The sequence below is a fragment of the Anastrepha obliqua genome, chromosome 6, assembly GCF_027943255.1.
Source record: "Anastrepha obliqua isolate idAnaObli1 chromosome 6, idAnaObli1_1.0, whole genome shotgun sequence".
NCBI classification, from domain to species: Eukaryota; Metazoa; Arthropoda; class Insecta; order Diptera; family Tephritidae; genus Anastrepha; species Anastrepha obliqua.
In genome coordinates this window covers 30,598,851-30,625,245 of record NC_072897.1, presented here as the reverse complement: position 1 = coordinate 30,625,245, position 26,395 = coordinate 30,598,851, and positions in this window count along the sequence as shown.

Sequence of the window (26,395 nt, the reverse complement as noted above, 5' to 3'; positions counted from 1 at the left end):
TTGACTAGTCAGATTGGTTCGGCCTCGAAAACATCATCTAGGACACCGGGATCTGAGTTGCGGCTTGATTTCTACCCTCTTCTCAGCCATATCTTTCTGGCCTAGTCACAACGGGGGTTGAGGTGATTTGCTCGCAGAACTTTCTAAAGCTATCCCTCTTTGCTTTCCTAATTTCCTTACCATATGCTGTTAAAAGGGTAGCATATTTATCCCAGCACCCGGTGCGTTTGACTTTATTAAATTGCCTTCGCACCGCCTTCCGAAATGCTGAGAGTTTCATCGACCATCATGACGTGTTGATTTTGTCTTTTGATTTGGTCTCAGGACAGCTACATTCACAAGCAGTAGAAAGGGATACGTTAAAACTTTCTACCTTGTCTTGTTAGATCGTATTGTTTATAACACCAGACCGCTTACTCATGTTGGATATACTTATACTTAGCATATTCCTAAACTTGCCCTAGTCAGTGTTCCTGGGGGTTTTCTCGGCTTTCCTAAAGCGATTTCCGTTCCTAGTTCAAACTAAATGATCCTGTGGTCAGATGAACCCCACACCAGGTTTTCAGCCAGTTTGCTACTTAGGGTCACATCAAGGACTTCTTGTCTTTTTCCTGTTGCAAAAGTTAATATACACCCAACATATTGTATATGTAAATCATTTCCTATAATAAATTCAAGTAGGGACTCACCCCATCTGTTGCAGTCGGTGATTCCCCATGCCTCGTTGGGTGCGTTGGCGTCACAACCTAACAGGAGTGGTAGCTTTCTCCTGTTACTGTAGCTTACCAGACTTCGTCCCTCATCTGGGGGAACAGTGCTGTTATCCCCCGCAAAAAATGCCGACGCCACTACGACCTCTCTGCTGGTCCCGCCCACTAGCATCTGTACCTGGATCGCAACCAGATCCCGGTTCAAGAATTCTGTAATGCAAAAATAGTTAATGTTTCTATTTAATACTTCGCATGCTCTAGGTCTCTCTTGCGAGAGATCCCAAATTACCTTATTGTTGTTGTTATAGGGGCCCCTTACCTGGCCTCTGTAGGCCCACGGCTCTGGAGCCAGTATGATGCCTAGATCTCCCGAGGTAGACCATCGTGCCATGACGGCTGATACCTCTACCGCACGATGAAGATTGATCAGGGCTACTGTCATGATTTACGGGTTTTTTGCTTGTGATGCTTTCTACAGCTCTTCTTCATGTGAGAGCCTCAGCTCGCTCTCACCCCTTTTATCCAGCTCGAGCTTACTTAGGTCCAGTCTATTCAGGAGTTCTTGTGTGGTGGGGATGTAGGCCGTCCCGGTAACTTGTCTTGCTCAACTATTAACCCTGTTCTGTGGCGGGTGCAGGTGCAGTTCTTTTCCTGCCTGCCCTGTAGCTGTATTGGCCCCGCTTGGCCATAGGTGCTCCATAGGGATGGTCAGGCACATTCTTGGGCCGTTGCTCCACAAGTAGGCGATCGGTAGCTCCAATGAACACGGTGACGCATAACACCTTGGATTAGCAGGTGGCAGCTCTTGGTCAATGTTCCCAAGCAGTATTAGATATCAGGGTGAGTTGTCGCCTGAACGACAATTCCTCCCGGTGCCTGAATCCGTTTTGCGATTCGATTAAGCCCCTGCCCCGCGTCAAGGTGCCTGCTGTAACAGGAGACTATTAACCTTCAGGAAAACTATTTGAAACCCATCCAACTAATCCGAATTAACAATTTAGTGTACAATTTTTCCAAACACTTCGCAGAAACTAATGATAACTTATATATACTACGAAAAGCATAGGCGAAATTAGGACAAATAAAGATACTCCAGTTTACACAATACATTAGTCCTACCCAAGGCACTAAAAATTGCTGTCGAATCCAAAATTTAAAAAATGCTATACGACGGTATTATTTGACCTTCGAGGTCGTCATGTAATTCACCCGCTTGGGTTGAAGCAAAACAGCCGGACTCTCTAGGCAATAAGCAGTACAGAATACGCTTGTTGTTGCTTGTGAACGATCGAGGCACCCATTGACACCTATGACCCTTATTATGACGCACTTTCGTACGTCGATCAGGGGAATCATATCGTGGCCTTTTTGAATGATTTCCTCGGTAACCACCACTGCCGAGCGTCCTAGTCGTTCCCCATCAAAAACGGAAGTTCGCCCACGTTTAAATTCGTTGAACCAATATCTAACTGTAGTAATTGATTATGAAGCGTCCCCATAGACAGCATCCAAATTTCCTCATATCTCCTAGCATTTTTTCCCATCCAAAAACAAAAAGCGAATTGATATTGAACTGAACAGCGAAGCAAAATATGTCATAAGAACTCCTTTATGTCCGATGATGTTACACTTTGATACCCTAATTTCAGTAACGAATTTTCCTTAACTACCGATGCGTCAAATTATACCATCGGCGCAGTCCTCGCACAAGATAAAATGCCAATTTTATTCAGCTTCAGAACACTTAATAAAACAGGAGAATCCTATGCGACAAACGAAAAATAATCGCCTTAATATGGGCATTAAACTATTTCTGAAATTGCCTCTATGCTAGTCAAAGTTAATATACAAGGTGGTGTAATTTAAAAAAAAAAGAAAAGCTTTGATTCTTATTGTGGATTATTTTTATTTGGTCTTTTAATTTTTTTTACATTAAGTCGAGAATATGATGTCATGTAAATGGCCGCCGCCACAGTTCATTGCCATTTGAGCCCTTTTTATGGTATTTTCCATCACTTTGGCCAAAACTTCCGGCGATAGGTCCTCACATTCTTGACGGATATTGTCTTTAAGAGCTGTAAGAGTCTGAGGCTTGTTGACATAAGCCCGCGACTTCAAAAAGCCCCACAAAAAGAAGTCTAGACCGGTCAAATCAGGCGATCTTGCTGGCCAGTTCAAATCGCCAAAACGGGAGATTAGGCGCCCGGGAAATGCATCCTTCAGCATATCGGTTGTGGCACGTGCAGTGTGTGCCGTTGCACCGTCCTGTTGGAACCACATGTTTTCCAATCCCAATTCATCAAGTTGCGGTAAAAATAACTCGTTGATCATTGCTCTGTAGCGCTCACCATTCACAGTAACCGTTTGGCCCGCGACGTCTTCGAAGAAAAAAGGTCCGATGACTCCTCCAGCGAAAACAGAATACCATACAGTGACTTTGAGCGGGTGTAATGGCTCTTCGTGGGTAACACGCGGATTTTCAGTGCCCCAGAAGCGTAAATTTTGCTTATTTACGTACCCGCTAAGATGGAAATGGGCCCCATCACCCATGATTATTTTTGATGAAAAATCATCATCCTCTTGGTGGCGATTAAGGATGGCTTGAGCGTATGTTAGACGCGATTGGCGGTCAGCAGCTAACAGCTGATCCACCGTCTGGACTTTGTACGGAAACATCTTCAAATCTTGTACCAAAACTCGCTGTAAAGACCGTCGACTGATACCCATTTGCGTGGCACGTCGTCTGGTCGATGTCGACGGCGCTTCCATGACATCCTCGGCTACAGCAGCAATATTCTCTGCAGAACGGCTACTCCGGGGTCTGCCACGCCTGGCAGCATCTCGTGTTGTGCCAGTCTCTTCGAGGCGAGCGGCTAAACGTCGCAGTGTTTCACCAGTAAGTGTTGGACGGCGAGAAAATCTGCGACGAAATTCACGTTGTGCCAAAGTCACCGACCGATTATTGGTCAAATAAATAGTCAGCAATATTCCGCGCTCTGGAGCAGTGTAGCGTAACATTGTTTATTAACGTCTATTTCGCATGTGTTTACTACACAAATGTCAAAACAGAACTGACATTAGGGGCCAATCGCAAAATCTATAGCGTTTTCTGATAGGAGGATTACTTTAGCGCCACCTGTTACTATATTTACGGACCCCCAACCCTTGGCGCCCGCCGTAGCCGAATGGGTTGGTGCGTGACTACCATTCGGAGTTCACAGAGAGAACGTTGGTTCGAATCACGGTAAAACACTAAAATTAAGAAAAACATTTTTCTAATAGCGGTCGCCCCTCGGGAGGCAATGGCAAACCTCCGAGTATATTTCTGCCATGAAGAAGCTCCTCATAAAAATATCTGCCGTTCGGAGTCGGCTTGAAACTATAGGTCCTTCCATTTGTGGAACAACATCAAGATGCACACCACAAATAGGAGGAGGAGCTCGGCCAAACACCCAGAAAAAGGTATTCCCGCCAATTATATTATATATATACTAGGATCGCCCGTACGGCGAAATTTCGACGTTATATGAATACGTAGGCCAAAATTTAGTCATACCTTTTTTTAGTATTTATAGTCATAGAAAAAAGTTCAAACATATGTAAATGGATTGCTGTTGAAGCTTTTTACATGATATATGTATGTGAATAGATGTAGTAAAATTAAATGTGAAAAATATCCCATTTTATATGTATTAAGCGATCCTATATTTGTGTATTTCAAATATCATAATTTTTTTTTATTCATGAATTGGAAACATTTAGTTTCATGTATTACGGAAAAAAAATTTATATTGTTTGAAAAAGCATAACAAAAAACAATTATCTTTACACTAATACATTTATATATTAATACAAATTCACATATTAATATACCAATTTCATTAACTGTTTGTCCTTGTGGCAACTTTTTTATTTTATCGATATATGTTCCACGCAAAACATCAAGAAATCCTATTAAACAACAAAAATATTTTAACTCTTAAACTATTTTTATATTACCAATTTTTGATTCAGTCTCCTCTATTTTCCCCCTTTTAATTTTGTAATTTGTTTCGCTTTTCCAATAATTCCTTTTCAATGTTTGTTTGTGAAGGTTCTTTTTGAATTTCTTCAAGTTGATTTGTTAATTGGTCTCGTTCATTTTGCAATTTTTTTAAAGTTTCCAATATGCGAGCCTCACAAAACAGTTCGACTTCTTTTAATCCTTTTAGTTGTTCACGGAAAGGGGGAGTTATATAAATAGAAAACACAATATCTAAAATATACAAAACGAAAAGAACTACCGCAAACTTAAAAAATTTCAAATAACAATTTATCTATGTACATTATATTATTATATACAGCGTGGGCCATATAGCGTTTGCTTTTTGAACCTTCTATTGTTTTGAGAATGGTAACACAAATAACATGTCAAATGTATTCATAATTTACTTAAAAGTTTGACATTTACGAAATGGGACGCTACACGCTTGAACAAAATTGGGAAATATTGAAAACCTATTTCCGAAGTGGTGAATCTTCTTCTTCTTTTCTGATTTTCACATCGGTGGCTACGTCAATAAGCAAAATTGTCGGATTTGGGGCTCAGAAAATCCATACGTTACTGTAGAGAAGCAAATGCATCCACAACGAGTCACTGTTTGGTGCGGTTTTTGGTCTGGCGGCATCATCCATTTTTTTTCTCGAAAATGAGCGAGGAGCCGCGGTTACAGTAAATGACGAGCGTTACCGTGACATGCTCAACGAGTTGTTTCCAAAAATTGAAGAGATTGACATGGACGACATTTGGTTTCAACAGGATGGTGCAGCTTGTCACACTGCCAAAGTTACACTCGAACTTTTGGCTACCGTTTTTGAAAACCGACTAATCAGCCGAAATTCCGATATCAATTGGCCACCTCGGAGCTGTGATTTAAGCCCGTTGGACTACTTTTTGTGGGGAGCCGTTAGGGACAAATGCCATGCGAACCATCCAGAGACGATTGATGCTTTAAAACACGAAATCGAAGTTGCCATTCATGAAATTGGAGCCCAAACAATCGAAAATGTGCTTAAAAATTGGGTTGATCGAATAGACTACTGTAAAGCCAGTCGTACCAGTCATTTGAACGATATTATTTTTCATTCATAAATGACAATGTTCAATCTTCAAAATAAAAAAAGTTTGAAAAAATATTAATTGGTTTTTTTTTACAGCCGATTCAAAAAGCAAATTTTACACTACATTAAAATTTTTTTTATAAACTATATTTTTTGTAAAGACTCTTTCATCATTAGCTAAATGACCTTGGCCTCTATGTTCTATTATATAATATTTCAAACCATCAAAGCTTTGCACTCTACTTGATGCGACAACAATTGCCCATGTGTAAATATTGGTATATTCAAGAGAATACCTACTTTCTTGAATGTTTGTCCCTGAGATTTATTTATGGTCATTGCAAATGCAACAACAATAAGAAATTGTGTTCTCTGAAATGTTAAGCGCAATTTACTACCACTACTTGTCATATGGATACGTGGTATCAATACACGTTTGTATTTCGAACAACCTGTCAATACTTCACAATCAATTGAATTATGATGCATTACTTTTACTCTCATTATGGTTCCATTAACTAATCCATGCGATGTATTCAAATTTCGTATAAGTAAAACAATGCAATTTAATTTCAATTTTAATTTGTGAGGAGGAAATCCACTTACATCGAGTGTATTTAAAAATTCAACCTGAAAATTGTTTATTTAAATTTCATTGTCTGACACTATTTTATCATAGCTGTGATAAATTTTGAATTCGTTTGTCATACGATTCATAACATCATTACTTATGATTGCACAACATTCATTTGTAGGTGCAAGTACGACATTTTCAATTACTGCACTTGTCAACAAATTCTGACCAATATTGCAATACATGTCATTTATAATCTTTTCAAAATTTCCAATCAAATCTTTAGGAATTTCAATAACATCTTCTCCAAATTCTGGATACGTACGTGTTGTTCCATTTCCAATTTCTTTAAGATATTCAATAAAATCTATTTCATGTGATAAAGCTCCCATATTTTTTGTTAATATTTCCGTATGAAATGAATGGCATTCTGGCCAACTTTTAATACCATTTTCTATGAGATTTGCACGTGATCCACGTGGCACAACAGGTAATATTTGCCTAAAGTCTCCACATAAAAGAATTGTTTTACCACCAAACAATTTATTTTTATCTTCTTCTACTATACATAAATCTCGTAATAATTTATCAATAACTTTTTATACTTGAAGTGGACACATATGTAGAAACTTCATCAATAATAATTAATGATGCAGCCTTAATATTGCGACCATTAATACTATTAGGTGATACGTTTGCAACAGAAGTTTCTAAAATTGGAATTGGCAATTAAAAAACATTATGTAATGTTCTTCCTCCAATCAAAAGTGTTGAAGCTATGCCACTATACGCAGTTGGAATGCAATGAAGATTAAGCGAATTAATTTTATGAATTATTGCTTTTTGTACAAATGGTTTTCCACAGCCTACATAAGCAGTCAAACAAAAAAAAATTGATCCTTATGATGCATTACTTCTCTAATAACTTTATCAATAATGAATTTTTGCTCTTCGTTTGCTTGACCATACATTTCACCAAATAATAACTCATTTTCCATTGCGTCAACAAATTCAATTTCATCTTCCTCTGTTATACTCGTATGTCTTGGTATTGGTAAACCCAATGCGTCACATGTAACATATTATATATATGTACATTAGCGTGGCAGTTATTTGACCTGTTTTTTTATTTGACCTGTTTTTGGCGGGCTACCCTCCAGTTTGGTTCCATTCTATATAAAAATGACCTCTGTGAAATTCGGTGCCAATCGGATAGTGGAAAGGTGTGCCTCCGAGCCGTTCAATATGCAAAATTTACCCCAAAATGACAAAAAATTTTAATTTCATTAAAAGTGTGTTTTTTATTTTACATGAGTATATACATATACAGCGTAAATAAGTAGTAAAAGAATTTAATTGGTAAAGTATATTAAATTATACATTTATAAATTGAAGAAGGAAATTATTATCCATACAGTATTTAGCATATACAGTTCCATATGACGCTTACTTCATTGCAATTTAGTTTAATAACAACATATAAAAAAAACTAAAAAAAAGAAATAACTCATTGAAGAAAATAAAATAAAAATGAATTAAAAATCTTTATTTTTTGCTATAGTTTGTTTATTGCTGTCTGGGAACTTCTGTCGATAGTCACTTACAACTTGGAGCACGTACTGCATTTGTCGCTCGTTTTTTGTATATAACTTATTAAAATCCTCTACTTGTTTAACACCTCTCTCCGCCGTATCATTTGTTACTTTAAGTTTATAAACTACTTTTAAAGCTTGGACGAAATCTTCATATTTGTGCCACCGGGCAGGATCTGTGTATAGGAATTCGTCATTTATGTTAAATCTTGCAAAGAATAGTTTTGTTTTGTTGGAGACAAATTGTTCAAGTCCTTGGTTTAATAATTCAGGAACTTGGCTTGTTTCCACGGTTATCCTTTTAATATTTTTTTCACATTCAGCATCAGTTTCACTATTCAACGCCTTTACCATTTTAATTTTTGATTCTGCCGTCACATTTGAGTCAAAGAAGGCCAAGGCGATGGATTCAGGTGATAAATACCACAAATGATTTTTGATTTTTTATAAAGCTACACGAGAGATGTCTTCGTCAACTGTCCGGTATTTATAAATTTTGGGAAGAACACTGAAATCCAAAAATGGTACTTTGACTGAAGAAGGTGCACAAAACCACGCTTCGATATACATATATACTGATAAGGAAAATGCAAATATCACAAATTGCATTTTCCTCATGCGGTGATGATTTAAATTCATCGCGAAACATGAATATCTTAAAGCAATAAATAGCCTTAGCCATCCACCTTGCATGATGGATAGCTCCTGGAGCACGGAAGGATACTCCACGAGATGGTATTTCGCCAAGAAAAATAGCAGCAATTGTAAAAATTCTCGATAATCCTCTCTCGGTTGTTGTTCTTGCAACATGCTTCGTATAAAATCAAGAGCTCGGGAAACATCGACCGGATCCAAATGTTTTCTGATCTTCTTATTCACGTTTCCGGTTTTAAAATTATTTACATTTATTTTAGGCCAAGCAGTTTGGAACTTTTTTAAGATTGGTACGGTTGGGCCGGTAGTTTCACCCATCTTCTCCTCGAAAACGGCTTTTAAAATGATTTCGTATATGTGATGGCGGCAAGGCAAATATAAGAGATCTTTTTCTAGAAAGCTTTCAATCAAAACACACGCACCAGCGCCCGTATTAGAGGCAGTAGTGTCAAAAACCAATGCTTTTACGTAGTCTTGAAGGCCCCATTCCGCAAGGGTTTCGCAAACAGCTGTTGCCTGTTCTTTTCCACTCCCTGATTGCAATGCAGGTACACCAAGAAGTTGATCAGCACCGCAATTTGAAAGAATAACAGGAAGTCGGTCTACTGTCTCTTTACCTGTTAGTGACGGCAGTAATTTACTATCCCAATGTATCGTAGCGGCAGGCAATTCCTTATCCTTAAAGATATTTTTGATTTCGGTAGCTTTCTTTTCGCGAAGTTTCTCACGAGAATTGTTAATAGACCACCTGTTGATCGCAAAAGGCTCCACATCTTGACCAAGAGCTTCAAGTGTAGCTATAAGAATATGAACTGCATTCCTGTCACTTATCTTGCACTTATCCAAAGCAGCAGCAAGCTTAGGAGTTATTATTATTTGTCGTCCTCTTTTTTGTTTTGTTGGTATAGGCAAATGTTTTGAGCATTGCGGAATTTCCTCTAAAGCACGCGCTGCTAAATCTTCTCCGCTGCTTGAACTCGACGTCATCAGTATATCAGATTGAGCTAGAAATAGTATTAACAATATAAGTACGATTTAGTTCGATATACATAAATATTCATGTTAAATAGGTAGATAAATACTTACTCAATTGAAGAACTTCATTATTGCTTCGTTCTTTTCTCTTCTCCTTTCGTAATTTTCGCTTAGAAACTCGAGTCTCTTTCGCACTGAGCTGGAAATCAATTCCATACATAAACCCCGGGCGTCCTTTCATCCGCTGATTGTTTAAGAACTGCTTATCTTCTTCATTGGGTATGATATTCAATGCATTGGCGTGTGCAATATCGAAGAGATCCTCGAGTTTTTCAACGAAATCTTTTTCTTTTTTCTTATTATCCATCGACGTTCTTGCAGCATGCTTTTGAAGTTGCCGCCACTGCTGATAGAGACCTTCTAACTTTGGTACACAGTTCTTTAGTTCTTGCGTCGGAATTCGGGCTTTCTCCCAGGTAGTGAATCACTGCCTCGTATTGTTAACTTACACACTCGTAAATTGAAAAACAAAACTTGTAACATTTGTTTTACAGATGGAAGTTTGTTTCCAAAAATTTCATTTGAATAATACCCGAGCAGATAAACTTTTTCTCGTAATAGAGGTCGCGACATTGTACTACCGAATGTCTTCACTTCAAATGTTGTACGCAACTAATGATTTTTTTAAAAACCTTTAAAACAAAACTTTTTTAGCCATACAAATTTGAATTACCGTTGTTATTTCAGAAACGAAATGCTCGCCTACTTTATTTGATACTAGTACTGGTTTTTGATATTGATATTATCCAAGACACGATGTGTACGTTAGTCAAAACGCGAACCCAATTTTTTATGCGCGGAAATCTGTTTGAGGAAATCTATTTTCATTTCGAATTTCAAAATGTGATCAGTTGATAAGTTATCTCACATATTTTAACTTCCGTTTTGTTTTTGTAATTCAGAAATTGAAGAAAAATGGAAAATTTTTGACAGAGTTGTCAAAAAGCAAGGGTCGAACGACGTGGTAGATTCTGCATTGAATATATTTTTTTTAAGCGTAATAATTTGAATTATCATTGTAATGTGATAAACTAAATGCTCTATTTTCATTTCGAATTTCAAAATGTGATCAGTTGATAAGTTATCTCACATATTTTAACTTCCGTTTTGTTTTTGTAATTCAGAAATTGAAGAAAAATGGAAAATTTTTGACAGAGTTGTCAAAAAGCAAGGGTCGAACGACGTGGTAGATTCTGCATTGAATATATTTTTTTTAAGCGTAATAATTTGAATTATCATTGTAATGTGATAAACTAAATGCTCGGCTACTTTACTTACTACTAGTACTTATACTACGAATTTTCGGGTTTTTTGAAACTTTGAAGGCCCGGGGGCACACTTTCCACTTACCAGATTTACTTCAAACTTTTTTTTCACCATTTTTATATATAAAGGAACCAATCTGGGGGGTAGCACCAATAAAAAAATAATCTTGCAAAATAACTGCCACCCTAATGTACATATATAAAAATTCAGCCGTTTTTCGCGTGGTGATCAACTTTACGGAGAATGGCTCAACCGATTTAAACCAAACTTTGCCACATTGAAGAGCCATATGTGAAGAAGGTTTGTGTTTTGAAATTTTAAGAATCGGATACCAGGGTCTCGAGAAATAGGCCAAAACGTGGACCCGGGTAACCCTAGGATCTGTTTGTACAATATGGGCAGCAAATGGAAGCTGTTGATGCTTTCTATAGTAAAGAGTATTTTTCATACCGCTCCGTGACTAGGGTCTCGAGATATAGGCCGAAACGTGGACCCGGGTAACCCTAGGATGTGTTTGTACAATATGGGTAGCAAATGGAAGCTGCTGAGGATTGCTATAGTATAGAGTATTTTTAATGCCGCTCCGTGACTGGGTATCGAGATATAGACCAAAACGTGGACCTGGATAGCCCTAGGATGTATTTGAACCACCCTAGGATGTATTTGAACCACATCCATTGTAAGTTGTTGATAAATGCTAATGAAAAGAGGACTTTTCTTTTCGCTGGGTAACTAAGGACTCCAGATATAGACCAATTAGGAACTCGCCTTCAGGTTAAGAGATTGCATTCGTATGTACTTCTTCTTCTTCTTAATTGGCGCTATAACCGCTTACGCGATTTTGGCCGAGTTTAACAAAGCGCACCAGTCGTTTCTTTCTCGTGCTAACCGGCGCCAGTTGGACACACCAAGTGAAGCCAAGTCCTTCTCCATCTGATCTTTCCAACGCAGAGGAGGCCGCCCTCTTCCTCTGCTACCACCGGCTGGTACCGCATCGAATACTTTCAAAGCCGGAGCGTTTGTATCCATTCGGACGACATGACCCAGCCAACGTAACCGCTGGATCTTTATTCGCTGCACTATGTCTATGTCGTCGTAAAGCTCATACAGCTCATCGTTCCATCGTCTGCGATATTTGCCGTTGGCAACGGGCAAAGGTCCAAAAATCTTAGCCAGAATCTTCCTCTCGAACACTCCGAGCGTCGCTTCATCGGATGTTGTCATCGTCCACGCTTCTGCGCCATACGTTAGGACGGGCATGATGAGAGTCTTGTAGCAGAGAATGTTAATGCAATGAGAAGGTGCAAATGTTACTGTGAGCTTTTTTTAGTACAATTGAGATTTGAAAGATTTGTAATAAGGAAATTTAGCACACCGAGTTTATAGACACCTCACTGACTTTTACCCACACAAAAATTAGAAACACCACACAACTTTCACCTCAACACACAACACATTTCTCACCTCGACATTAAACCAATTAAATTTTTACGATTTTCGTATTTTTGAAATAATAAGCGAATACGTAAAATTTATTACATAATTTTTTTTCAATTGCATTAAAAAAAAAACGAATTTAAAAAAAACATTAATAAAAAAAAGTTTACGCCGGGAATTGAAATCGAGTCTAACATGTGGCGAGGAAAAATAGGCGGTGCGTTTATTTCTTCGACTGCTTATTTTTTACCATTTTGTTACTTTTGAAATGATAAGCGGATACATAAAATTTATTACAAATTTTTTTACGATTACATTAAAAAAATAAAAAAATTTAAAAACCGAAAAAAAAAATTGCGCCGAGAATTGATGGCGAGTCACGTGGGGAGGATAAATACATTAAACCAATTAAATTTTTACTATTTTCGTATTTTTGAAATAATAAGTGAATACGTAAAATTTATTACATTATTTTTTTTTCAATTACATTAAAAAAAAACGAATTAAAAAAAAAAAAGTTAATAAAAAAAAGTTTGCGCCGTGAATTGAAATCGAGTCTAACATGTGGCGAGGAAAAATAGGCGGTGCGTTTATTTCTTCGACTGCTTATTTTTTTACCATTTTGTTACTTTTGAAATGATAAGCGGATACATAAAATTTATTACAAATTTTTTTACGATTATATTAAAAAAATAAAAAAATTTAAAAGCGAAAAAAAAAATTTGCGCCAAGAATTGATGGCGAGTCACGTGGGGAGGATAAATACACTAAACCAATTAAATTTTTACTATTTTCGTATTTTTGAAATAATAAGCGAATACGTAAAATTTATTACATAATTTTTTTTTTCAATTACATAAAAAAAACGAATTAAAAAAAAAAAAAATTAATAAAAAAAGTTTGCGCCGGGAATTGAAATGGAGTTTAACATGTGGCGAGGAAAAATAGGCGGTGCGTTTATTTCTTCGACTGCTTATTTTTTTACCATTTTGTTACTTTTGAAATGATAAGCGGATACATAAAATTTATTACAAATTTTTTTACGATTACATTAAAAAAAAAAATTTAAAAACGAAAAAAAAAAATTCCGCCGAGAATTGATGGCGAGTCACGTGGGGGGGATAAATACGCAGAGCGTTTATTTCTGCGCCTGCGTTGTGAACAAAAGGTTTGTGATGTCTACGTAGATATGTATGCGCGCGACGCGAATAAGTTTTGTTAAATTCTGAAAGTAATTCATGAAGTTTTTCATTACATACATTCATACTATATATGTACATAAATGATGGCCCAGCAAAACCTGCGTGACCGAAACTCTAACACAATTACACTTTTTTGTATGTTACTAACACATATGCACTCGTATTTGTTTGAAAATCGACTTTTTTTTTTATTCTCCGTCACCTTTGGAAAATGTGTAAGCAGTAAGCAAACTTCATTCATATATTTTTTCTCATTTTTGCATCAATAGAAAAAAAAAAAACAAAAAAAAAAACGGCAAGTGGCTGTCAAAGCAATAAGTCAAAAAGATATCTTTTCTCTCTTTTTGATATCAAAGTAGGCCGAGAATCAAATTGTCAACCTTTGGCAAATGTGTAAGCAGTAAGCAAACTTTATTCATATAGTTTTCCTGATTTCTGCATCAGTCAAAGTAAACAAACGCCGTAGCCGAATGGGTTGGTGCGTGATTACTATTCAGAATTCACAGAGAAAACGTCAGTTCGAATCTCGGTGAAAGCAAAATTAATAAAAACGTTTTTCTAATAGCGGTCGCCCATCAGCAGGCAATGGCAAAATACCGAGTGTATTTCTGCCATGAAAAAAATCTCCTCATAAACATATCATAAAACAAAATGAAATAAATGTATAAAAAAAAAAATTTTTTTGTGATTCGAACCAAGGATTTCGGATCGGAAGCCCACATTGCTAGCCGCTAGGCTATCGCGCTGTGCTGTCGCCGCTGGCCTAAAAGTTATTTTGTTCGTCGCTACGTTTATATGAAACTGGCACTGGCAAACGAATCCATATGTATGAAAGGGATAGAAAATCACACGTACACGAAATTTTTGGCCCGATTTTCCCAACGCTTTTAACAACGTGATTGTAAAGGGGCGTGGTTAGTGACAGTTTAACGGCCACGCGTGGCGGTTACGTGAAGGGTAACGTGACCGCCACTCTTCTTGCTGGGGGTATATGACAATATACATAATATGTATGTATGTACATATCAATAGGAGGTATTTGCATTCAGAAAATAAAACGGTGTAAGATAAATCAACACTTATTTTATATTGTATGTCAATTTATTGTTTATGTATTCGACAGCATTTACATACATATGTATGTATGCACATTTGTATATGAAAAACAATAATGCACAAGCGTAAGAATATCATCTTCCCTTCATACATATGTACATATGCATATATGCCCAATAACCTTGACTTATGTACATATGTACACATGTCACAGCACATCAAATTCTTACAAGAAATCATATACACATACGCACTAGTGAACGAGTTTCTTTCTAATAAGTGCAAAAACAATTCTGCTCTATGTATGTATATATACCCACTTTATGTCCTAGCATATATACATACATATATACCTACTTGCCTTCCCAGCAAGAAGAGTGGCGGTCACGTTACCCTTCACGTAACCGCCACGCGTGGCCGTTAAACTGTCACTAACCACGCCCCTTTACAATCACGTTGTTAAAAGCGTTGGGAAAATTGGGCCAAAAATTTCGTGTACGTGTGATTTTCTATCCCTTTCATACATATGGATTCGTTTGCCAGTGCCAGTTTCATATAAACGTAGCGACGAACAAAATAACTTTTAGGCCAGCGGCGACAGCACAGCGCGATAGCCTAGCGGCTAGCAATGTGGGCTTCCGATCCGAAATCCTTGGTTCGAATCACAAAAAAATTTTTTTTTTTATACATTTATTTCATTTTGTTTTATGATATGTTTATGAGGAGATTTTTTTCATGGCAGAAATACACTCGCTATTAGAAAAATGTTTTTATTAATTTTGCTTTCACCGAGATTCGAACTGCCGTTTCCTCTGTGAATTGTGAATAGTAGTCACACACCAACCCATTCGGCTACGGCGTTTGTTTAGTTTGAGTGATTCAAAAATGAGGAAAAATATAAGAATGAAATTTGCTTACTGCTTACACATTTGCCAAAGGTTGACAATTTGATTCTCGGCCTACTTTGATATCAAAAAGAGAGAAAAGATATCTTTTTGACTTATTGCTTTGACAGCCACTTGCCGTTTTTTTTTTGTTTTTTTTCTATTGATGCAAAAATGAGAAAAAATATATGAATGAAGTTTGCTTACTCCTTACACATTTTCCAAAGGTGACGGAGAATAAAAAAAAGTCGATTTTCAAACAAATACGAGTGCATATGTGTTAGTAACATACAAAAAAGTGTAATTGTGTTACAGTTTCGGTCACGCAGGTTTTGCTGGGTTCTAACCCAGCAAGAAGAGTGGTGGTCAGGTTACCCTGCACATGACCGCCACGCGTGGTCGTTAAACTGTCATTAGCCCCGCCCCTTTACAATCACTTTGTTAAAAGCAATGGGAAAATTGTGCCAAATTTTTTGTGTACGTGTGATTTTTTATCCCTTTCATACATATGGATTCGTTTGCCAGTGCCAGTTTCATATAAACGTAGCGACGAACAAAATAACTTTTAGGCCAGCGGCGACAGCACAGCGCGATAGCCCAGCGGCTAGCAATGTGGGCTTCCGATCCGAAATCCTTGGTTCGAATCACAAAAAAATTTTTTTTTTTATACATTTATTTCATTTTGTTTTATGATATGTTTATGAGCAGATTTTTTTCATGGTAGAAATACACTCGGTGTTTTGCCATTGCCTGCTGATGGGCGACCGCTATTAAAAAACGTTTTTATTAATTTTGCTTTCACCGAGATTCGAACTGACGTTTTCTCTGTGAATTCTGAATAGCAGTCAAGCACCAACCCATTCGGCTACGGCGTTTGTTTACTTTGACTGATTTAAAAATGAGCAAAAATATATGAATGAAATTTGCTTACTGCTTACATATTTGCCAAAGGTTGACAATTTGATTCTCGGCCTACTTTGATATCAAAAAGAGAGAAAAGATATCTTTTTGACTTATGGCTTTGACAGCCACTTGCCGTTTTTTTTGTTTTTTTTTCTATTGATGCAAAAATGAGAAAAAATATATGAATGAAGTTTGCTTACTGCTTACACCTTTTCCAAAGGGGACGGAGCATAAAAAAAAAGTCGATTTCCAAAGAAATACGAGTGCATATGTGTTTGTAACATATAAAAAAGTGTAATTGTGTTAGAGCTTCGGTCACGCAGGTTTTGCTGGGAAGCTTCCTATAAAATAATTGTATTCATATGTTACTACATCCATGCACGTTCATACATTCATGCATATATGCGCGAGCACAACGCTCCCTTCTTGCTTCCGTGTACTTTTGTCTTTCACCAGTCGATATTCCTAATATTGTATTTACAAAAACGCAATACTTTGATAGACGCAAAAGCAACAGCAAGCGCAACGCGATGGCCGCTTTGCCACCACCCATTCTAAAATGTTCTAGAACACAACAAAAACACATACCTCACATGCGCATGTCGCCCAAAACTAAAATCTAAGCCTAGCGACTACAAAAACAAAATACATTCGTAGACGCAGTCGCAGCGGCCATGATTCTATCAGCGACGGCGCTGAACAATTTAGAACAAAAACAAAAAGTTCATTCATAAGTTCGAGCTCATATTTCAATTTCATTCATAAAACGAGCCGCCCATATCCCAATTTTCGCGACCATTCGAAAATAGTCAATATTGGAATATTTCGGGGTGAATTATTGGCCAATATTTGATAAATCTTGAATTTTTGTCATGTCAGTGGCCGCGGCTCCGTATGTATGTATGCACCCTTATATGTATGTAAATATGTCTTCTAACTGTTCGACAGTCGCGAGTTAATGCGACTTAGATTCCTTGAACAATTCCAGCGAATCACACATTTCTGTTCGCAAAGCCGCATATATGTACCCTATGATCAAAAAGTACCGGGAATGTTTAAATAAAACATACCAGAGTTAAATTTCAGGCAAATTTATATTATCTTCTTCAAAATATGACCCGTCTGAAGCGACACACATGTGCCAACGTTTAACCCAGTCCTCCAAACACCCCCGGCAGGCCGACATGGCCTTCAGCTCCTTCGTCGTATTCTCTTTGATCTTTTTGATCGGTGCGATGGCACGTTATCATCTCGCAAAATCCAAGAATTGTTTGCTCACATTTCCGGCCGTTCGCAACATACAGCATCTCTCAAAGGCTTCAAAACGGATGAATAATATTCTTTATTGACTGTCTGGCCCGATGGAAGGTACTCATGGTGCACTACGCCTTGGCAATCGAAGAAAACAGTCAACATCACCTTCCCGGTTCTTTTTGCTCATAGGGTATACATATCCCATCTTTTCACTGACGGACAAGAAGACGGTCGCAGTTGTTGTTTTTTATATGCATCCATTTTGTGTCCGTTGAAGGCTTGTATATATTTATATTATATATATTTATATACATATGCGTGTATGCGCGTTGGGCTTTCTGGATGCATCCATGGATATTAGAATATTTTCTCATCAATATGTGTATGTAAGTACATAGTTCAGATTTGACTGAAGAGATTAAATATAACGGGTGATCAATTAAGAGGAGTTTTTTTCATTTGCAATCATGAAAATCAGCGTTCTGTGACAAATGTTTTTCGTGCGCTTAGACCGCATTATGGTCAACATAATCGGCCTGCCTTAAACACTATTCGACATACCATCAACAAATTTGAATCCGAATATTCATTGGTGGATAATTCTCGACCGAATAGACCACGTCCAGCAAGAAGCATTGAGAATATAGCGGCAGTAGCAGAGAGTGTACGTGAAAACCGCGATGAATCGATTCGGCACCGTTCTCAGCAACTTGGACTGTCGTATGGAACAACTTGGTCAATTTTACGGAAGGATCTTCATTTAAAAGCATACAAAATACAGCTCGTACAAGAACTAAAGCCAAATGACCTTCCTGCACGTCACCGTTTTGCTGATTGGGTTCTTGAAAAGATTGAAGAAGATCCGCTGTTTTCGAGCAAAATTTTGTTCAGCGATGAGGCGCATTTCTGGCTCAATGGTTACGTCAATAAGCAAAATTGCTGTATTTGGGATGAAGAGCAACCAGAACAGGTTCAAGAGCTACCTTTACACCCAGAGAAAACAACGGTCTGGTGTGGTTTATGGGCTGGTGGAATCATCGGTCCATATTTTTTCAAAAATGATGATGGCCGCAACGTAACTGTGAATGGTGCTCGCTACCGTACCATGATATCGGACTTTTTGCTACCTGAAATTGAATCTAATGATCTCTACGACATTTGGTTTCAACAAGACGGAGCCACTTGCCATACAGCTCGTGAAACAATGACTTTATTGAGAAGTCATTTCGGAGAGCAGCTGATTTCACGTTTAGGACCTGTGAGTTGGCCACCAAGATCTTGTGATATCACACCTTTGGACTTTTTTCTTTGGGGATTCGTGAAGCCCAAGGTCTATGCTGATAAACCAGCTACGATTGAAGCTCTGGAAGCCAACATTACGCGTGTTATTCACGACATACCAGTCGAAATGCTCGAACGAGTGATTGAAAATTGGACCTTCAGAATGGACCACCTTAAGCGTAGTTGCGGCTAACATTTGAATGAAGTCATATTCAAAAAGTAAATGTCAAAGAATGTCCTTTCAAATGATAAATAAAGGTTTTGAACATAATTTACACTTTTGTTTTTTTTTTTAACTATTGAAAAAAGCACCTCATGATTGATCACCCGTTAGGAATGCATATTCATATGGCTGTTTTACATATAAATTCAAAAAGAGTATGAATAATGTTATATAGAAAATAAATTTCTAAATAACAGGTATTAGAAAAACCTGAATACACTATTTTAAATCAATTCTAATTAAACCAAATACAAAAAATTAAATAAAAATATCGAACAAAGAAAAGTGTGTACAGGACTTGAACCTGAGTCAAATATGGGACTATGTACTGCATACACGACACGTCTTTCACGATTGCGCTTATCTATAATTACTAATAAACTCTTCTAAATCACTCATTTATTCGATTCGCAGTTTTATATGCACATATTCTGCGTTAGTTGAAAGTTTGTATGCGTAATTATATGCATATGTATGTGTGTATGCGCGTTTGGCTTTCTAGACGGATATTAGAATGATATTTTCTCATCAATATAATTTGGATTTGATAAAAGAGATTAAAGACATATGTACATATTTTCTGTTTTGATTGATTTATATAAAAATCAGGTCATATCCAGTATGAACTATTTTACACCGAAAAGAAATTTCCATTTATGAAATACAAAAAAAACAGTTTTTTAAAGAAATTTTAATTAAAATAAACTCAAAAATTTCACCAAACTTTCCTGGTTTGAATTGTAAAAAAAAAATGTGCAAGACTTCAGGACTTGAACCTGAATTAAATACGTGCCAAAAAACAAAACGAATAATTCCGCCGACTTTAGCTTCTGCACCACAAATTAACTGCCGCGCGGCCTTCTTAATTGCAAATTTATTCGCTTCGCTGTGGGCTGTGAAATAAGTCGATTTCCTTAGTAGTGTGCCGAAAAATCTTATGATATTCCTCAGTAGTTTGGTAAACGCATAAAAAATCTGAATTCCTGTCCTAGCGTGGTAAGTAAATATAGAAACCCTCCACTCGCGTTACTCTGCAATTCTCCACTAGTGAGAAAAGTTGAATTTGAAATTACCTTAGTATGAATCTACAAATTAGTACTCGAAAAAAGCTCATTTAACATTTGCTCCTTCTCATTGCATTAACATTCTCTGCTGGTAGAGTATTAGTTTTGTTCGTCGAGAGAGGACTTTACTACTCAGTTGCCTACTTATTATTATTATTATTAGAAGGCCATTACGCACTGCGACCAGAGTTGATCTATTGTGAAGGCCTATATTGTAACCCTAGAGCTTTAGGCTTTTTAGAAATTTTAGCACAGTTTTGGGTTTGTTGTTCCAAAGATTGCATGGAGATACTACGGTACCACCAAGGTGGTGAAGTCTTTGTCTGCCCAACGCAGGACATTCACAAAGCACATGTTCTGAGCTTTCTATGTCCATTTCGCAAAAGCGGCAGACATTGGTCTCGGATAGGCCAATATTATTTAGATGGTACCTCAGGCTGCAGTGACCTGTAAGGTATCCATTTAAAAGACGCAGATCTACTCTGTTTAGTGAGAGAAGTTTGTCAGATATTCCTTTGTTGGGACTTAGGAATAGTTTAGCTTGACGCTGACCGGCACAGTTTAGCCAGTGTGCGGCAAGTTTTCTTTCTTCCCATTTCCTAAGGAATTCATTTATGTGGCCTTTTGTTAGTCCACAGAAAGGCTCAGGACCAGTTGCCTACTTAGTCCAAAGTAGCACTTGTTGGCAAGAGAGATTCTACGTTGGATTTCAAGGCTGACATTGTTATCGTGTTAATGCTGGTTCCTAAATAGACGAAGTCTTTTACATCCCGAATTTATAACTGTCTACAGTGACGTAGGTGCCGATACGCGAGTGCGCCGACTGTTTGTTTGAAGACAGGAGGAACTTCGGTTTGTCCTCGTTCACCACCAGACCCACTCGCTTTGCCTCTTTATCGAGTTTGGAGAAAGCAGAACTAACAGCGCGGTTGTTAAGGCCGATGATGTCAATATCATCGGCATACGCCAGCAATTGTGCGCTCTTATAAAAAATTGTGCCTGAGCGATTAAGTTCTGCGGCTCGTACGATACTCTCCAACATCAAGTTAAAGAAGTCACACGACAGTGAGTCACCCTGTCTGAAACTTCGTTTGGTATCAAACGGGTCGGAGAGGTCCTTCCCGATTCTGACGGCGCTGCTGGTGTTGAGCAACGTCATCTTACATAGTCGTATAAGTTTTGCGGGGATACCAAATTCAGACATCGCGGCATACAGGTAACTCCTTTCCGTACTGTCGAATGCAGCTTTGAAGTCGACGAAAATATGGTGTGTGTCGATTCTCCTTTCATGGGTCTTTTCCAAGATTTGGCGTATTGTGAATATTTGGTCGACGGTAGACTTTCGAGGTCTGAAGCCACACTAAGAAGGTCCAATCAGTTGGTTGACGGTGGGCTTCAGCCTTTCACACAATACGCTCGCTAGAACCTTATGGGGGATATTTAGGAGACTAATCCCGCCATAATTGGCACAGATTGCAGAATTGCCCTTCTTATAGATTGGGCGTAGCACACTTAAATTCCAATCGGCAGGCATGCTTTCATCCGACCATATTTTGCATAGGAGCTGATGTATGCACCTTACCAGCTCCTCGCCGCCATGTTTGAATAGCTCAGCCGGCAGTCCGTTGGCGCCCGCGGCTTTGTTGTTCTTTAGCCGCGTTATCGCTATTCTCACCTCGTCATGATCGGGTAGCGGAACGACAATTCCGTCGTCAATGATTGGGGTATCGGGATCTTCACTTTCTCGGTGACATGCGCAGCTGTTTAATAGGTTCGAGAAGTGTTCCCTCCATAATTTGAGATTGCTCTGTACGTCAGTCACCAGTTCGCCGTCTTTGTTCTTACAGGAAAACGCCCCGGTCTTAAAACCTTCTGTATGCCGTCGAACTTTCTGGTAGAATTTTCGGGCGTTGTTCCTGTTGGCCAGCATCTCAATCTCTTCGCCCTCACGTATTTCGGCCTCTCGTTTCTTCTTTCGGATAATACGTCTCTCTTCCTTTTTCAGCTCTCTGTAGCGATCCCACATGGCTCGCGTCGCGCCCGATCGCAGCGTGGCTCTATAGGCGGCATCCTTTTTTTCTGCGGCAGCATGACATTCCTCGTCGTACCAATTGTTTTTCGGGCTCGCCGGAATCCGATTTCTTCTTCGGCGGCGGTACGTAGAGAACGAGAAATGTTGCTCCATTTTTCCTGGATGCCGGTTTGTTCGGCAGTACTCTCTGAGAGCAGGAGTGAGAGTCGGGTGGCGAATCTTCTGGCTGTCTGTTGTGATTGCAGCTTTTCGATGTCGAACATTCTTTGCGTAGGTAGATGCGCGTTTTTTGCTGCACAGAGGCGCGTGCGCAGTTTGGCTGCAACAAGGTAGTGATCCGAGTCGATGTTGGGTCCTCGGATCGTACGTACATCTAATACACTAGAAGTGTGTCTTCCATCTATCACAACATGATCGATCTGGTTTCGTGTTTTTCGATCAGAAGACAGCCAGGTGGCTTGGTGAATCTTCTTATGCTGGAATCTGGTGCTGCAGACTACCATGTTTCGGGCCCCGGCGAAGTCGATCAGCCTCTGTCCGTTACCGGATGTTTCGTTGTGCAGGCTGAATTTTCCGACTGTGGGACCAAAAATTCCCTCCTTGCCCACCCTGGCGTTGAAGTCGCCAAGCACGATTTTTATGTCGTGGCGGGGGCAGCGCTCATAGGAACGTTCCAGGCGCTCATAGAAAGAATCTTTGGTCGCATCGTCCTTCTCTTCCGTCGGGGCGTGGGCGCAAATTAGCGATATGTTAAAAAAACGGGCTTTGATGCGGATTGTTGCAAGACGCTCGTCCACCGGAGTGAACGACAGTACTTGGCGACGAAGTCTCTCTCCCACAACAAATCCGACACCGAATTTGCGCTCCTTTACATGGCAGCTGTAGTAGACGTCGCAAGGTCCTATGGTTTTCTTTCCTTGCCCCGCCCATCGCATCTCTTGGATGGCAGTGATGTCAGCCTTTACTCTCACGAGGATATCAACCAGCCGGGCAGAGGCACCTTCCCCAGTAAGGGACCGGACATTCCAGGTGCATGCTCTCAAATCATACTCCTTAGTTTGTTTGCAGGGGTCGTCATCAATATAGGGAGGTCTCATCCGAGGCTTTTTTAAACTTTTTATTGGGGGGGGATTTGTAAGTGGCCGGTCCCAAACCCAACGCACAACCAGCTATCCTGGAATGTTTCGCCTTCTCACGTTAGCTCACTCCCGAACGGGTGTTCGGAAGCTACCCAGAGGATACGTGGGCTAATCCCGGCCGTTGTGAGCTGCTTGAACCATATGCAGAAGAATCGTCCTGGCCATTCCCAAGCGAATGGCGATCAGTAACTTCCCCCATTTGCGTGGACTTCTACACATGGAACCATCCTCCTCTTCTTATGTATTGTACTACTACCAGTTAAAATGGTCCACGTACAGGTAAATAAAATTTTCAGTGTGTTGACATTTTATCATTTGTAGAAATTTGTTAAGTCACATTTTCCACTTATTTTCAGGTCTACATGTACAAAAAAAGTTAGTGCCATGAATTTTTATTCTTATCGATTGATGGTTCGTCCACAAGAACAAAATTATATCTTGAGATGTCGTAAACTATATCATCAGTACATCGTTCATATGTATGCCAAAATAGAAACAGAACGTCTTAATTTTATTCATTTCAAACAAGCAAAATTAAGATCTGAACAATATATTCATTGGCAATCTATATATAATATCTTATATATAAAAATGGAGACGTTTTTTTGTGTTCGTTAGTCGCCGATTCACGCCTAAACGCATTCACCGATTTCAATCAAACTTTCACAGATCATTGGTATTGGTCCATAGATTGTTTATGTGAAGTTTTAAAGAAATCGGTAAAAGTATGCGTGCGTTGTGTAAGTGTGAAAAATACAATATTTCCGTGTTTCCCTTATACGGACATTACGTATACGGAATGAGAATACACGCAAATGAATAGAATATACACAGTCATGAATAACATTGTTTCGATGTCGGGTGACGTATGCGACTGTATTATTCGTAACGCAATAGTTGTCCTCTCTTTTCTTTCCTTTTTATGCATGCGTGACACGGCATCAAAGCACATTGCTTTTTTTTTAACTGGAAAAATATTTTGAGCTTCATTTGAACGTTTTATGATTTAGATGAAATAAAAATTCGTTAAATATATTTGATTCCATTAATAACCATAAGCCTGTATTTTTCGAAGCTCAAAGTTTTCGGACAAATATTCAAACGTTTACTTAAATTAAATGTTAAATACATATATCTTATATATAAAAATGGAGACGTTTTTTTGTGTTCGTTAGTCGCCGATTTACGCCTAAACGCATTCACCGATTTCAATCAAACTTTCACAGATCATTGGTATTGGTCCATAGATTGTTTATGTGAAGTTTTAAAGAAATCGGTAAAAGTATGCGTGCGTTGTGTAAGTGTGAAAAATACAATATTTCCGTGTTTCCCTTATACGGACATTACGTATACGGAATGAGAATACACGCAAATGAATAGAATATACACAGTCATGAATAACATTGTTTCGATGTCGGGTGACGTATGCGACTGTATTATTCGTAACGCAATAGTTGTCCTCTCTTTTCTTTCCTTTTTATTCATGCGTGACACGGCATCAAAGCACATTGCTTTTTTTTTAACTGGAAAAATATTTTGAGCTTCATTTGAACGTTTTATGATTTAGATAAAATAAAAATTCGTTAAATATATTTGATTCCATTAATAACCATAAGCCTGTATTTTTCGAAGCTCAAAGTTTTTGGACAAATATTCAAACGTTTACTTAAATTAAATGTTAAATACATATATAATATATAAATGCGCAGATGTAAAAGTTTAGATGGATTTAAAATATACGAAATTATTCAGCGGTTGAATCCATACATTTTTTGAAATCCATCATATGGATCGACAGTCGCCATAAATGTTCTTTTAAAAAATAAAATGTGTTAATTTGATGGTAGCTCGAGTATTAAGATCAGGTTTCTATTAGTATAACTTTGTTCATGGGCTTGCGTAATTTTTTTGTGGTGAAAGTCTAAAACCAAGAAAAGAAAACGCGAAAGCCGACGAGCAAAATGTAAAAAATAAATCCTCCTGCATGTATACACATATACTCGAAAAAGTTATGCTAACACTTTTTTCATGCATTTACGTAGACAATTTTATATGGGCAAACGTACGTTTACGATATAAATGCCTAAAAGCAGGTATAACTAAAATAGCGCTCTCAGGCATTTCCGTTACAATACTTCTGTAAATTTCATGCTCCAAGTGTTCGAGCATTGGTATAGCGCTGAAGACAAATGCTCAGGATATAATACAAAAATGCATATTTACTTGATTTCACATAGTAATATTATCATTGTTAAAAGAGAACAAGTTTGTATTAGGTAATATGTAATTAAATAATGCAACCTTATGTGCAGCTTTGACGAGTGGAAAACCCAAAATAAATAATTATATTTGTATGTGTGTTTAAAAGAGTTGGATTATTTTGTGAGTGTAACCAGTTTCAAAGTCAAAGAGTAGTTGCAACATTAAAAAGTACCTGAAACACATTTTCATTTAACAACTAAAATAGCAAATATGAGTGTGTTTTTCATTGTTGTTTTTTTTTTGGGAAAAAATTTATACAAATAAAATATATTGTGCGTAAAATTTTAATAATCAGTGAAAATAAAAAAAACGGTGGTTTCGTTGTTGTTGTTAGCGATTGTAATGCACATTGTAAGTTTTTCATGTTTTTTTGATTAAATTCATTACTTTTCAATTATTTTGTTTTAACTTATTGGAAATCAACTTATGCGGCCAAAAGAATTAGAAATTTAATTTCAACAATAGAAAAAAGAAAATTATATTACTTACTGGAATGGGAAGAGTTTTGCAACAATGCAAATTAAATGTGTGGGATGAATGTGCAATGGCACATACAAACTCAGTGGAAGCATTGAATAGAACTTGGAAAGATTTACGTAATAATCAAGAAATATTTGGTGGTGCTTTAATATTATTGTCTGGTGATTTTCGTCAAACTTTGCCAGTAATTCCCCGTTCAACACCAGTAGGTGAATTAAAAGCATGTTTAAAGACATCCCATTTATGG